The following is an 11,688-nucleotide window of genomic DNA, read 5'->3' as shown; positions in this document are numbered from 1 at the left end:
CCCGGTGTTGGAAGGTGGTGCACCCCAAACTCCACAGGGACAGAAGCTCCTGTGTTCAGGACCCTTCTGGACCTCACCCTATGTATCCTTTAATATCTTTTGTAATAGACCAGAAACCTAGTACATAAACCTTTTTCTGGAGTTCTGTGAGCTGTGCTAGCAAATTAATTGAATCTAAGCAGAGAGTCACGGGAACTTCTGATTGATACCCAGCTGGTCAGAAGCACAGGTGACAACCTGGACTTGTAATTGGTGTCTGAAATGGGTGCCGTCTTGTGGGACTGAGCCCTTCACCTGTAGAATCTGATGTTAACTCCAGGTAGACAGTGTCAGAACCGAATTGAATTGTAGGACACCCAGCTGGTGTCACAGAATTGGTCGGTGTCAGAGAAAACCCCACACAATCTGCTGTCAAAAGTGTTGTGAGAGGGCTTCCCTGGTGGCGCAGTGGTTGAGAGTCCGCCTGCCGATGCAGGGGACACGGGTTCGTGCCCCGGTCCGGGAAGATCCCACATGCCGCGGAGCGGCTGGGCCCGTGAGCCATGGCCGCTGAGCCTGCGCGTCCGGAGCCTGTGCTCTGGCAACGGGAGAGGCCACAGCAGTGAGAGGCCCCCGTACCGCAAAAAAAAAAAAAAAAAAAATGTGTTGTGAGGAAGAATAAAGGAAAAACACAGCATTTTTCCTAGACAGTGTAAAATACTTAGTACTGGACACATGGTAAGTGCCTGATAAATATTAGCTAATATTATTATTACTCTAATTTTCACCATTATTATTACTGAAGAATCCTTAATAATCTGATCCAAACTTCTCATTTTTCAAAATCAGTAAAGTGAGGTCCAGAGATGGGAAGTGTCTTAGAAGGTCACAAAACCAGGTAATCAGGAGTCGAATGTTCTCTCCATTGTTGTGGGGAGATTCAGAGAAACCAATGTTTGGATGCAGGGTTTAGTTTCTAGTGGCTTTTAAAGTGAGGGGAGGGTGTGCAGTGGGTTAAAGGTAATCAGAAGGCTGAGATGGGAATTGGGAAGCTGCGGTCCTGGGCCTCGTGTTCTCATCTATAAACAGAGATCCCCTCACGCGCCCCCCCCAGCCCCCCGAGCGTCACTGTGAGGCCACAAGCACTAATACGTGAAAGCACCTGGATGACATAAGACACTATGCGACGAGATTCAGAACGAGAAAGAGCAACTCCTGAAATCCCTTGTGAGCCAAAGGGCAGGACAGAAGATACACCTTAAACCCTAAAAATTAAGATTTGGGAAAGTTCTAAGAAGGTTAAGAAATATCAAAAGATTCCCATAGAAAAGCAATTGATGGGCACGGATATTCATTGATCTTTAGGAGGTTGCTGAAAATAGGGCAAAGCAGACACGTCATGTGGAATCTTTCATATAACTGTGCGGTTAGGAACCAGCACAGGGTCTCAGGCAGGAGAGGCAGCCCCTGCCTAAGAGAAGAGGAGACAAGAGAAGCCAGCAGCTACTCCTGGGCCTGCAGCTCTGGGACCAAAGATGCCTAGGGCTGCTCTGCAAGATTATCCAGGCATGCAGTCAGCAAGGGTTTACTGAGCACGTTCTAGGTGTTCTGCCCTTTGCCCGGCACTGGGGGTAGAATGAGCAAAATCAGACGCAGCCCTGCCCCTCGCGGGGCTGCAGTCAAGCAGGGCAGAGAGACATGGGTCAAAAAATCACCCATATGGAAGGTGAGCTACAAATTAAGGTAACCACGTATGGAGAAGCGAGCCTGAGGCCACAAGACCACAGGACAAAGTAGTTTCCGGCTGGGGCCTGAGAAGGCTTCACTGAGATAAGGGTTCTTAAACTGAGAACTGAAGGATCAGGGGCAATTAACAAGGCAAGGAGGGAGAGGGAGATGGGGAAAGCGTTCCCTTTTAAATGCATGTGCAAAGGCCCCGAGGCTGGAGGGGGGAGGATTCAAGGAAGTGAAAGAAAGCGAGAGTGGCTGGAGTGCAGAGCTGTGACAGAGAGTGGAGTGAACGGAGACTGAGAAAGTAGGTCAGACCCTGGGGTCTAGCGGACCAGACCACAGAGACCTGAGGACCAGACCACGGACCTTGTTAACCGGATTAAAGAGTTTCGTCCCCGACAGCAGTGGGAAGTCACTGAAGGGCTTTCATCAACAGGCCACAAGATCATATTTGCATTTTGTAAAGATGATTCTGACTGTGGTGTGGAGAGTGGATTGGTGGGGCTGGGCTGCACTCAGGAAGCTGGCTAGGGAGCTTCTGAGGTAGTTCAGGGGATCGATGATAGGACCGTGGATGAGGATGTGCTGGTGAGGATGGAAACAAATGCACAGCTGTGAGATAGATTTAGTGTGCAAAATCGCCAAACAGAGTGAAGGACTGGGATGTGGCGGAAGGCGAGAGAGGGGCATCAAAGATGAACCCCAAGCTTCTGGCTTGTACTACCAGACAGACAGGGATGCAAATGCTGAGACGGGGAAGCCCAGGAAGAGGGATGAGCTTGGTCTTAGAATCACGTTGTTTGAAGTTACATGACATCCATGAGGAGATGGTCACAGGAGGCACTGACATCTGCTGAATACTCACTCTGTGCCAAGCACTCTAGGAGGCCCTGGAGACAAAATGATTTAATAAAACAGATTCCCCTCCCTCAGGTAGCTCGTGCTGAGCCTTGGCCGCATGCTGGAATCACCTGGGAGTCTGACAGCTACTGATGCTCGGATCCTACCCAGGGAGTCTCAGTTAATTGGGCATCAGGTGGTTTAGGAGCGGTTCCCAGGTGATTCTATTATGGAATCAGGGTTGAGAACCACCTCTCCGGAACATGCAAGATCCAGAATGGCCTGAGTCTAGTCACATAGGAAGGGGAAGTAGCAAAATGACTCAAGAACTTAGGCCTTAAGGATTTAGAACAGAAATACTAAAAGCACATGGTGTAATAGGGATAGTATTCTTTGGATATTGAGCCAATATACTTTCATCCTTAGTAATTCCTGGTTCGCAGTTGTCTCCTGGCTCCCTTATTAAGGAACTGAGCCTGGCTATCTCAGATCATAGAGCTTCTTCCACGACACATAGAAACACCTCTTATGCCTACGGTGGAATAAAAGACGGATGACAGATAATCCCTTCTCTAAAAGAGCTGATGCTCTAATACAAGATGTAAGTCAACTATGACATAAGGCAGGATGTGATCCATGCCAATATCTAGGAACAAAATAAATGCCAAAGAATATCGGACTTCTCACGTCGTACTCCTCTTTCTAAGTCACTACAATGGACCACTCAGATTTCTCACTCCTGGAACTGAACTCACCTTGCCCTTGAACTCACTCTGAAAGCACACATTCCTCAATTTTCTTGAAGAGAAAAAAACCTGACAGCCAGGTTGAAAAGAAGTAGCACGTGTCGGGCAAACCCCACGTCAGCAATGGTGCCAGGGGCTCGCATCCTGCCCTCTCCGGGAGCAGAGCCCAGCACTGCTCAGAACTTTCCCGCTCATCTTTGCTGCAGGCTGATGGGAAGGGAGGTGCCGGGCTTCACTAGGCCTGTTGGCAAAGGAAAGAAATGATGCACCTGGGAGATATGAAGAGGCGGGAGCGGCAGGGACCCAGGGAAAACAAACCTGAACTTCAACCTCCAACAAAACTGCTGTTCCCCACCATCTGCCCTAACTTCACACTGTCTGCTTAGTGCACAATGCTCCCTGAATTCTTCCTAACACCCACACCTGATTTCAAGCAAAGCAACATGGCACAGTGAAACCCTGACCGTGCTGGACTGTGCTCTCTACCTTAGGATGGAGAGCCGGCTGACAGACAGAACATTCTAGAGTCTGGCCATTCTCCAGAAGTGATCACAGATCAAATCAAGCCAACATTCACTCAGCATTTCATCACCAGCCATATCCACTGTCCTGAGGACACCAGTAAGAAGCATCAGAGGAAGGCCCCGACCTCACGGATTTTAGAGTAAGATGAAAGGAGCTATGATTTCATCCCTTCGTCAGTGTGAAGTCACTGAGGGTTTCTGAGTGATACGATCAAGGTATGTTAGTGAGATTAGCCTGGCAGCACCTTGCGCAAGTGGCTCGGCCTGGTAAGCCACTGCACAAAGGGAGGCCGCTGACAAGAATCAAACCCTCAGAAGCCCACGTGTCGTCAAGTGTCCTAGAGATGCACTAGAACATTCTCTGAGCCAGTGCGTGTTATGACATTTAAGTCAACTAGGACACCTGCTCACTGCTCCGGGACGCGGGACCCCCCAACCCCTCCTGCCACAATAGCTCAGGCCACGGGGCCCAGCCAAGGCTGCCTGGGAACAGCTGTCCTTTCCCAGGCAGGTCACTGTTTCCAGGCAACCATTCCAGGCAGATGGATGTCTCTTTTTCCTAAAGATTCATGATGAAAAGGATCCCCCAGTGCCCTCGAGGGTCTTCTAGACTCGGCAGGGACTTCCTTGTGTCCCTCCCACCTCTCTCATGCCACAAGCAGCCTCTCCCCTCACCACAGGGTAGAAAAGAGCTAAGCTGAGGCTTCCCTGCCGCACAGACACCTGGGACAGGTGAGGAGCATGACAGTCCATTTCCTTATTGCCCCAGGGACCCAGGTGTAGAAACTTAACCTTTGTTAAGGTTTTCCTTAAATGACTCCACCAGTTCAATAGATAACAGTAATAAATCTATGACTTTCTTGGTATTGTACCAGACCCAGTCTCTGTCCTCAAGGAATGATTAAAGACCAGAAGGTGCTTAATATCATTCACAAAGATCCATAACGAGAGACAGAACATGACAGAATGTGAAAGAATCCAGGAGAACCAGTAGAGGGAAATACCAAGGGCAGAGGGCACCCCAAAGTGGAAAGGGAAAGATCAGGACAGTAGATTGTGACAAAACACAGAGAAAAACCTTGCAAATATAATTATGTGGAAATCAAACAACAAGAAGAAAAACTGACCTCTCTCAAATGAATAGAAGAAGAAACACAGGCGTATGTGCCGCCCACCACAGCAGCCTACAGGCTCCCAAGAATCCCTGCAGGGACTGGGCGGCCGAGCCCCTACCTGTGACCACTCCAGGCCACGTGAAGGTGGACAGGAAATACATGGCTTCTGCCAGAGGGAAGGCAGCAGTTCCGGCAGGCAGCAGACTGAGGACGTCAAACCCAGGGCCATCTGAAATCTCACTTTCTCCCCTCAGCAGCACGAGATACTTGGCTGGTTTGCCAAGTATCTGGTGGGATCCTGGCTGGAAAAGCGCCGAGTCAGCCTCCCAGGTCCCACAAGGGTCCTGTTGGCCTGGAGATCCCAGGCAGCCCCCCACTCCCAGTGATCCCTTCCTGTGGCCACCCACAGATGTCAACAGCAAAGAACACTCACGTGGCACTTTCAACGTTTACTTTGTGCTTTTACAAACATCTCTGATTCTCACACATCCCTGGTGGGGGGGGGGGCAGGCGCTCTGAGGTTTTCCTTGCAGCTAAAGGCTCTGTTGTATTATTCCCTGCTGTGTCTAGTATCTCTCTGCAAGCACATTCCACTCTAACAATTTTTCCACCTTTGGCATCAGCACATCTTCAGTGTCTACCTCCCCAGGAAGGACAGTGTGAGGGTCCATTGTTTTTTGCCCTAAAGGGACTTACTGTCCACCTGGGGGCCATACCTGGAGAGTTAAAATAACAATGATGGGGCATCAGAAGACAGAGTTTGAGTGAATATTAAATAGAATGCACAGACACTGACGCAAAATCAGCTCACAGGACAGAGAAAGCACTGGTCTGGATCAAGCAGGAAGCTACAAAGGACCAGAGGGGTTTGAATGATGTCTGATGCTTAGTAGAATCGCAACCTTTTTTCCGGGGAGGGCGGGGGCCGCAAGGTTGACTTCCTTTATTCGTGGTAGTTGTGTTCTACAACATCTCCACAGACACTGAATTAGTTACTACGGAACCATTGCTCCCAGGGGAAATACAGGGTCGGGCCCCTTGGAGCCTCTGGTCAAAACAATGGAGCGGCCTTACATACATTTTGCTGAATTTCCTCTTCCTTTTTCTGGATGTACCATATTGTGGATTCATTAACACTGCTCAGGGTCAGCGGCACCGTAGCGCATGCCTGAAGGACGCCCATCGTATGTGTGCTACATGTGTCTCCTCCTTAGGGCACATCACAGTCTTCTTGACCATAGGAACACTAGAGAGACCTTGAGCTCTACACTTAGGAGCACTTAAACAGTGAAATCATCGACAGAAAGCACCAACATGCACAAAAGTGGCATTAAATAGACGCAGAAAGGATGCTTGTTTACAGCCTGAGAGCTGAAACAAGAAGCCAGTGGTGTTACCTTGCTGGATCTCAGCTGGGAACGTGCACGTCAGGCGACTCAAATTTTTGCCTTTCCGCTCTGCACGTGACCGTGAATAGTAGTGAAAGCACCAGGAATACTGAGTTGAGGGTTACAAATAAATGTTGGTGGGTAGGCGAATCGGCAAATACAGAATCTGTAGGAGAGGCACTCAGTCCACTTATGCGGAATTGAATTTGACCGCAAACACAGGTGAGGGAGGCTCTCAGGTGAAGGAAATGATTGAAGCTGATGCAGTGAGGGTGAGAAGCTGATTCTGCATAATGTAGTGATGGGAGGGGGCGTGGCCAGCAAGACAGGTGTGGTCAGATGGGGGAGGGCTGTGAATATTAGGATAAGGAATAACACTTTATCCAGGAGATCACAGAGAACCTGGCAAGTGTAGGAGTAGAAAAGAGCATAATTTTAGGACCTTGAAGGATGAGTCAGGAGAGGATGCCTCTGTGGACACAGAGGCCAGGTCTGGTCAGCACCAGAGCACCCCTGGATCCCCAGGATGGCAATGAGAGGCTGGTCTAGAGGGAGTGAGAGGAGGAAATAGCTTGCGGTGTCAGACCCCCAAGTCTCAGTATCCATCCAAAGGGAACAAGCCAGGATCCAGGCAGACGGAATGCCCGGAAGGGCGGCCTTCCCCAACTCCGTCCTCCGGCTCTGTCCTGTGTGCTCCCATGGCTCCCCATCAGGCATCATGGCTGTGTACCTGCCTGTCTTCTTTGCCAACATTCATTAAAGCCCTTGATGTGTCCACACACTTGCACATGATAGCTGGTAATGTGTTTAGTCCTCACAGCAGAGGTGGGCGTTTTATTATTCAGCCCATTTACAGATAGGAAAGGAATGAGCTTAGGTCGAAGCTCTCTGGGCTGACGGTCTGATGCCAGAGTCCGCAGAAACACCCACACTCCTGGCAGCTCTTTCTTGCCCCCTACAGAATCCCTGCAGCTTGGAACCGAGTCGGGGCATCCGAGTGACTCCAGAAATATACGCCGAACAACTTTCATCTCTGGCCTTCTAGGCAGTGCCATTCGGTGCACGCAGAACCCTCTAGCCCCGGCTCATAACCTCCTTTCTCCTGTGGCTTCCAGGGCTTCGGACCTATGCAGCCCTACAGTACCCCACCCACGCTCAGAAGGACCTTGCACTTGGTTTAACGTCTGCTGCGGCTGTCTTGAAATTCTTAATTTTCAAACAAGGGGCCACATCTTCCTTCTGCACTGGGCGCCTCAAATCCCAGAGCCGGTACCGCTCCTGACTCCCCATTTCCTCTCCCACGGGTCTGTGCAAGCGGCCGCTGCTTTGTTGAAAACTTTCCACCCCAAATTAACACATACATTTCTATTCTGATTATGGAGCCAACTAATGCATGTAACTTAATCACACTGTTGTTTGCTCAGTCTGGCTATAAACGATGTAAACCCCATCCTCCCGGGAGCTTTCGCTGCCGCTTGGGGAATTAACAATACACGTCAAGCTCGTTACATGACTCTCTCAGGGTTCTGCTCTGATTTCTGCTCTCAGAATTTCTAACTCTGAGCTGCATTTCAAACCTGAGTGAGCCCGGCCCTTGGATTACTGAATGTGAGCAGCTACTCTGAAAGTCCCCACAGACCAGAAAGAACAAGCCCAAACAAAGAAACTCTAAGCACATACTGTTTCTAGCCCTCTTCACGGGGTATATGACAAGACCTAAGACCTGAAACCTCTCTCCGTAAAGTGTTTCCAAAAAGATAAGAAAAATGGATCCTTTTCTCCTCCCCGCTCTAATCTGGATATAAAATGAAACTAAAAATCAACAAATAGCTAACTGTGCCTGAGCCTTAGTTTACTAATCAAACAAATGGGTTGAGCAACTTATCGAAATTTAATACCATGGCCAAACAGAACTGCAGCTAGCTGCTAGCCATGAGAATTGTGAGATACAAATATCTAGCACTGCTGGGAGACACAGCAGGGTCCAAAGGAATAATGTAGGTGGGAGAGGGAAAGGTTGGCGGGGTTGTCAGCAGACCCTGGATCTGGCCCTAGTTCTGCTACTCGTTAGCTCTTGGAGTTGGGTTTATATCACTTCACTCTGTGGACCTAGGTTTCCTCCTCTGAAAAACACTGACATAAAAATATTTCGTGACAGTGAGATTAAATAAGACCGCTGATGCAACAACTACTTCGTGACACCTTAAAGTTTTATTCTAAACTATAAGATGTTACCGGAGTTATTAGGTCTTGCATGTGCTAACGGGCCTTCGGAAGGTGCACATTTGATTCAAGCAACTGCCCGGACCCCAAAAGGGTTTCAAGAAACCCAGGCTCCAAGGAGGCAAGATCAGAATGCAATGGAAAGAATTTCTACTCCCCTGGCCTGCCAGCCCTTGGCCTCCTAAAGCAATCAGATGCTGGATTTGGAAACAGCCAACCTGATAGAATTCTTCACACTTCTAATTACTTCACGATTTGTACACATTTTGGCGGTTGCTTCAAGGCTGTTTTATTAATTCACAGATTTTCACTATTTTTGCTTCTCCTTCGCTTGCCAATTAGCCGAGCTAGCTGCAACTTGGCATTTGGGGAGAGCTACAATGGAGACCAGGCCTCCCTCCTCCCCGGACCCCATCCCCCAGGAACCGTAGCTCAGCGTGAGAGTCACAAGTCATCACAGAGGACAGATGCGTGGAGGTGGCCTGGTGGAAGCTCATTCCGGGCCCTGAGGCTCACACTCAGAGTCTAATACCTCACGGGGGATGCTGCCGTCGCCAGACTTGTCTCACCGACTTCACCAAGATTCTTCCATCAGGCCCCAAGAAATTAGGAGAGATCACCCTGTGCAGCCAGGACTCCGGAGCAGCCTGTAAACACCATCCAAAGTCACGGCCAAGGGAGACCCTGCCCTTTGCGTCATTCCTGGGCAGGCTGCACTGGCCATGGGATCTGGTTCAAGTCCTGGCACTCACGGGCCTCACCTCACCTCCCCAGAATAGGGGTGATAACATGCCCTGTCCTCCTCATCAGGGTGCTGTGAGGAAGAGTGGTGAACGCTGTCAGTACAAAATGCAGGCAAGGGACCATTACAACCAGACGACTTTGCTTTGAATGCACCCTGGTGGTGGAGTGTTTTGACTTCGTTTTCAAATCAGAAGGATCTCAAGGCTGGGTTTTGGAAGAAGGAGAAAGTGTGGCTGAAGCCCCTACTTCCTCCGGACCCCAGGCTGACTCTGAAACTGGTGGCAAGGAGCAGGAAGGAATGTTCTGGAAGGGAGGGCCTTCTTCCTCACTGGGCCATTGCTATCCATTGTACCCTGCTCAGATGATTTTTGTCAGCTTTCTGCTTCTAGAACCTCCCCCCAGAGGGAGGTCTAGGCAGGATCCAGCTGCGAAAATACAACAGGAGCTGAAATAGAAGCCACTTGGCCAAGACCAGAGCGGGGAATACAAAAAGTGCCGAGCCGGAATGCTTTGCCCTCCTGTAGGTAAAGGGCTTAATGAAAACACCCATTTGTCTTGCAGATTGATGGGGGTCTTGGGAGAGCCAGGAGGCTGGCTTCCCTGTACCGGGAACACAGAGAGGCTCCCTTAAATTACACCTGCATGATGAATGACATCACACACCGATTAAATCAGCAAAGAGCCACTCCGGCACCGGGTGGGGGAATACCAATGAAGCCTTTCTCTGAACATCAAGGAGACCCGGGTGCATGAGTGACACCACAGACCGAGGCTGTGGCTCATTCTAAGGACTTGGAATGAAGCTCACTTGCTAGAGCCTCTCGTGACGTCTGGTGAGCCAGACAGGCCTTGTCTTATCTGAGGTTTAACCTGAGGGAGGAGGGCAAAGACAGGAAGAAAAGGTGAGAAAGACAAAAGAGGGGAAAGAGGACAAGAAAAAGGAAAACCAGGTTCCCATGGTGGGACGGTATAGGGACAAGCAGGCCACAAGAAACGGCCTTGACGACCACTTGAGCCAAAGGCCACCAACCCCTTTAGCCATCCCAGAATCCTTGCAGCCTCTGGTGAGGTGTCTGGTAGAGGGTCATGCGACACAGACCCCCCCCCAGTCCCTCCTGTGGTTTAATACGCAAGGACAGCCGGCCCCATGAAGCCAGCTCGTCCACTAAGGCTGGTTCAAGTCCGCCACTCCCAAGAAGCCTTCTCGGATGGCTCGGTCCACAGAGCTGCTTCCCTCCTCACGTTCAGAGATGGATTTACCAGGTGTGATGGCTAATTTTATGTTAACCTGGCTGGGCCATGGTGCCCAGATATTAGGGTAAAAACTATTCTGGAAGTTTCTGTGATGGTGTTTTGGATGAGATTTACATTTAAATCAGAGGACACTGAGTAAGGCAGATTGCCCTCCATAATATGGGCAGGTCTCATCCAACAGAACAAAATGCTGACCTCTCCCGAGCAAGAGGGAATTCTGCTGGCAGACGGCCTTTGGACTTCAACTGCAACATCGGCTCTTTCTGGGTCTCCAGTCTGCTGGCCCACCTGCAGATTTTGAACTTGCCAGCCTCCAAAATCAAGTGAGCCAGTTCCTTAAAATAAATCTCTTTATATATATGTGTGTGTGTGTGTGTGTGTGTGTGTGTGTGTGTGATATATATATATGTGTGTGTGTGTGTGTGTGTGTGTGTGTGTGTGTGTGTATATACACACACACACACACACACACAGATATATCTATTTCTCTCTCTCTCTCTCTCTCTCAATATACTTTTATTTATATACACACACACACACATTCAATAGGTTCTGTTTCTCTGGAGAACCCTATCACACCAGGAAACTAACAGAGCTTAAGCCAAGGACTCCTCACTTGCAAGGGCCCCTTTCGGAGTCCTGGGAGGGGGCCTAGCAGCTCATCTCTCCTCTTTCTGAGAAGGCCTCCAACGTGGTATAAGCCTCAGGCCTCCCCAGTCCTGGATCCAGCCTGGCCTTTGATGTGGGCGTTTACTGCTTCACTTCTACCCTGGTGTCCGTGCCTTACACTTTGTCTTGCCCGCATGAGCACGTCTGTCCTCTCTCCTTCGAGTGGAAGCTCCATGACGAGGGGACACTTCTGCCCCTTGGCCTCATCTGCTGTATGTGTGTCACAGCCCTTTCATCTGCTAAGCGTCTGATGCGCATTTATTTACAGAATGTTGGTTGTCGACTCCTGCGGGTCTGTGGAGGGTGGAGGCTACTAGGTAGGGGCTCTCAGAGGATGATGCCGGGGGCCCAGGAAAGGAGAAAGATCAAGATAGGAGGCAAGGGCAAAGGGAGGAAGGAGCAAAACCTCGCGGCATTTCACGCCCAGCACCTTTGCTCTCCCTTAGCAACCCAGGACTCTGGTCACCCGAGGCTT

The sequence above is a fragment of the Physeter macrocephalus genome, chromosome 19 (assembly GCF_002837175.3).
Source record: "Physeter macrocephalus isolate SW-GA chromosome 19, ASM283717v5, whole genome shotgun sequence".
Lineage (NCBI taxonomy): Eukaryota > Metazoa > Chordata > Mammalia > Artiodactyla > Physeteridae > Physeter > Physeter macrocephalus.
This window is presented reverse-complemented; position numbering follows the sequence as displayed.